General features: G+C 36.2%; 1 long non-coding RNA gene across 1 annotated transcript; it reads left to right on the forward strand.

Annotated features, from left to right (window-relative positions):
* The first annotated feature begins 2,655 nt into the window (after positions 1-2,655).
* Positions 2,656-3,242, forward strand: LOC109959190 (uncharacterized). The gene is made up of 3 exons (XR_002274793.1): positions 2,656-2,742; positions 2,966-3,046; positions 3,121-3,242. It is a non-coding gene; the product is annotated as an uncharacterized LOC109959190 (long non-coding RNA).
* Positions 3,243-4,693: the final 1,451 nt, after the last annotated feature.

The following is a 4,693-nucleotide window of genomic DNA, read 5'->3' on the forward strand; positions in this document are numbered from 1 at the left end:
GTCCAGAGGGGAGGAGTTCGAACAGATTGTGTCCAGGCTGTGAGGGGGCTGCAGTGATCCTCTCCTCCCTCCTTTTGACCCGTGAGGTGTACAGGTCCTCCATGGAGGGCAGGCTCACACCAATGACCTTTTCTGCAGTCCTGACTGTCCGCTGAAGTCTGTACTTGTCCTGTTTGGTTGCTGAGCCAAGCCAGACAGTGATGGAGGTGCAGAGAACAGACTCGAAGATTCCTCTGTAGAACTGTATCATCTCGGTGTAACGTTATTTCTGTCTGCGATTTCCATCAGTGGTCCTCATTCTTTCTGGTTTCATACTTGTTGCAAATCACCAACAAACCGCAGACGAAGAGGAGGAAGAAGCTCACAGGCGTTGTTGGTGTTTTAGAAGTGAATACAACCCCTGCAGTAAACACACACGAAGATGACCCTGCGTTAAAATGTTAATGCATGGTTGCCTTTTATTTACATATACTTTATTTATTTACATATACTTTATTTATTATTTATATTTTAAAAAGTAGGCATGTGCATGGCTGATATCAGCTGGTAAATGCTTTGTGTGGCCATCTAACAGTTACTATTGTATCCAAATGTGTCTTAGTAAACAAAAAATCACTTAAAAACAACAAACCTGGAAAAGGCTCTGTAATAAACACTCTTCATAAACACTTTCAGCAGCTGAAAACTGTAAATGTGGTAATGTGGTTAAGACTGGTGGTGCATCATGAAAACCGCAATCTCGCAACAATATCATGTAGGTTTGATTCCTACCAGAGCTCATCAATTAAACATTTGGGATCACATTTGCCATCCAGCCTACTGAACACCCACCATTCAACAGCTTTTAAGCTATGGGATATTTAGACTTGGTTTAGGATAGAATATGATTCATAGCACAAACTGTCAGGCTAAGCATACAGTATATCTATAGCCTACTACAATCAAACGTGCCAAATAAGAAACATGGTCTCCAACATGAGTTCATGTTTATTTTATGTTTTATTGTGTCAGCTTGAAACCATACAACCATGTATTGTAGTGGAACAGAAATGTGCATGGCAAATCAAATCCCAAACAATCAATGAACCAATAAATGACACGTCTCGACTGCACTTCAGTTTATTGACTCCCAGATGTCCTACTCGAGCACTGTGTCATTGAAGCCGGGATAATGAACCTTTTTTTTTTTAATACTGTGTCGAAGCTTCAACAAAGCCTCGATCAGCTATCGCTATTTGAAACCCGTCTTTATTCATAATAAATATTAGTGATTTTAGATTTTACTCAAAAATAAATGATAGGAATAAGACACAGTTTTGCCTAAAAGCCTAAAACATATCTTGTAACTAAAGGTTTTCCTGTTCCTTCTCTTTAGCACACAGTAAGGCTGCCCTTTAATGGTGGCACACAGCAATACGCCAGTCTTAACAAGTGTGACCCAAGCTTTCAAAACTGGAAATCAAAAAAATCACTACACATAACCCAATGGACCAATACATCACACTAGAGAAAATGGCATCCACTCACAAGAATAGTAGTGTGACCCATTGCTTCCTGCTAGTCAAATGAATGGCAATTTAATGGTACAAATAACAATGTATGTACAGTGGTGTGAAAAAGTATTTGCCCCCTTACTGATTTCTTATCTTTTTGCATGTTTGTCACACTGTAATGTTTCAGATCATCAAACAAATTTAAATATTAGTCAACGATAACACAAGTAAACACATCATGCAGTTTTTAAATGAAGGTTTTTATTATTAAGGGAAAACAAAATCCAAAACTACAAAGCCCTGTGTGAAAAAAAAAAACCTCCCATGTTCGGTAATGTTTTGTTAATGTGTTACTTTGTTTCAATAAAAAAAATAAAAAAATAAATTTAAAAAAGTGTGACCTATTGCTGCCTGCTAGTCAAATGAATGGCAATTTAATGGTACAAATAACAATGTATGTACATGATCACAAATTTTGTGAGCATGTGTAGGAAAGATATGTATGTAAAAACGTTTCTGACCATGTGAATAAAATCTGTAAATAAATTATGTTACACAAAGACACTGAAAACAAGCGTGTTTGTGAACATCTGTGTACAGGCAGAAAGTAGCAAATTGCACATTCAACTCTATTTAGGAGTACTGAGGTTTAATGTGAATCACACTTCAATTTGATTGGACAAAGATCAGGGGATATAGGATACAGTTTAACAAATTGTTTGCACCTGTATGTTTCCGCCCTGATGAAGACCAGGTGAGATACAAACCGGCCGGCATTTTTTTTTTTTTTACTGATGCCCTGTTACAGGTAAGAGTGCTGCATTCAATGTGTTGCTTAAGTAACAGTAAATGCAATAGCAGTGAAATATACCTAAATTATCAAAAGTAAAAGTAGTTACTGTTGGTTTGTATGATTTTCCTGACAAAATAATTTGAGCAACTTTGATATAAATTGTAATGAAAATTCTCAAATTTTAACATGGAGCACAAATTGTGTATTGCTTTAGCAAAAACTGTTCTATCTGTAATGTTTATGGCAAACATTGTCATAACATAGTGATTGACCATTGCTCTCAAGTGAAACAGCTAATTGATAGTATTCACTGTGGATAAACTTGTAAGCAACTTTGAATAAGCTGATTGTGTTAACTCTGTCACAGGTCCTGATCCTCCAAATGTCTGGAAACAAGGCATCCATGGCTCTGGACTTCTTCCTTGATGCTGCAAAGAAACCTGACTTTACATCCAGGTATTCCTGTTTTTGACAACATATGTGCATTTAGCTACATCAGGATTTAATTTTATAGCAGTATGTTAAACAATTCTCTAAATTAGGCTTCATAGTAGTAACTCTGCTTTTCAGTCATTTAAAGCTGACAACTTTGATACAGTCAACCTTGTAGACTTGCATCATAATTTGATTGCACGCTTCAGTCCTCCACAATTAGAACAAAATAACTTTTCTCCCACAGCCTCCAAAGATGATCTTGACATTGTTAGAACAGCCCTTCACTGTGAATGGAAGACTGTCAACCCCTCATGAGGACGATGAGGTAAGAGCAGCTATTTAGTGACTATTTTTGTAAAAACTTGTCACTTAATCATGAATACATATTTTCCATTGCAGAGGTTCCATTTTTCCAGGTGTGGATCATGCTGGAGTACAGTGAAGTGAATAAGCTCCATATATCATTCATATTAAACCATTACAAGAAATTGAGTTGTAATAGCTTTACTGAAGAGGGGGAAAAAGCCTGGAACAAGGCTGAAAAGACTGAAATTGTGCGGTTTCATTATGTTCCACTTTTTTCCTTTTTTTAATGGCACTGTTCAGTTCTAGGTTCTTTACTGCAATTACATTTTGGAATTATTGGTTCTTTACTGCAATTACATTTTGGAAATTTTTAATGACAAATCTCCCTCTCATGTAAAAATTAGTAGATGTGCTCTGTGAGTCGCACCTCACAATACTCATTTTTGGCTGTGAGCTATTTTCTTAAAATAACTTGACACCCTCTCAGTTTTGATGTTCTAGCCTCATCTTAACATCGATGGATACTGTTACAGTGAGTATAAAAAAATGTATTCATATGATTATTTCAATGTTTTTATTTATTATTTTTATTGAACACTGGCATTCTTTCTTCACCATGTGTAAACTTTAAACTTATTTCTCCTCAAATCCCCCTTTTCTTCTCCCAATCTCATACAAGTTTTCATATGCAGTCAAAAAAGAAAACATTATGGTAACACAAAAGCTTGCATGCTTTGAGTTTAAAACAGGCAGATATCTTTTAGTAATTCCAAATAGAACTTAAAAAGTCCAGATGTGGTCACTGAACTCCCCCAGCATGAGTTTTTTTTTTTTTTTTTGGTCTACTGCTCAGGAATGACTGGCTAGATTTGAACATAGTTTATTCTACTTTGATGTGGGTTTTAGACGTTTGGTCAAAGGTTTTACCAAACTGTTTAGTTGCATAAAGTTTATGCATTGATGCACTTTGCATATAGCATCTATTCTATGTGATGGTAAGACTGGCACAGACTACAACTAGCATATGGCAACAAAAACATGTCACTTTACCTAATATTTGGTGTATTTAGATAAAAACATGTAAACATTACAAGACCTGTAAGGTCATGTGTTATTGCTGGCTCAGTTGAAAATACCCTTAAAAAATTAAAGGAAATGCACCTAGAACTTAAAGCTAACTAGCTACAAAGTAGTGATAATTTGTTCATTTGAATCCTTTGTCCTTTATCTATTTAATCCTAAAGTGATGGTTTGAAGGGCAGACTCACACTAAGGTTTCTTGCTCAGATAGTTTGAGGGGCATCCACCCCTCGACTTCTCATATTTTTACATATTCTCACTTTTTAACTGGGGCTTGGGGGGAATGGGGGCTTTAACTTTGGACTATTCTTTCTCTGTTTGCAGGTGACTGAACAGACCCATTGGGTTTAGGGGGTGGGGGTCTGCTGAGCTGTGGTGGTCCAGCCTTGGGAACATCCTGTTGCTCACAATTTTCTCTACCATTTTCCATGTACAGGTGCTGGTCATATGATTACAATATCATCAAAAAGTTGATTTATTTCACTAATTCCATTCAAAAAGTGAAACTTGTATATTATATTCATTCATTACACACAGACTGATATATTTCAAATGTTTATTTCTTTTAATTGTGATGATTATAACT

This window comes from Monopterus albus, unplaced genomic scaffold (genome assembly GCF_001952655.1).
Source record: "Monopterus albus unplaced genomic scaffold, M_albus_1.0 scaffold38.1, whole genome shotgun sequence".
Classification (NCBI taxonomy): domain Eukaryota; kingdom Metazoa; phylum Chordata; class Actinopteri; order Synbranchiformes; family Synbranchidae; genus Monopterus; species Monopterus albus.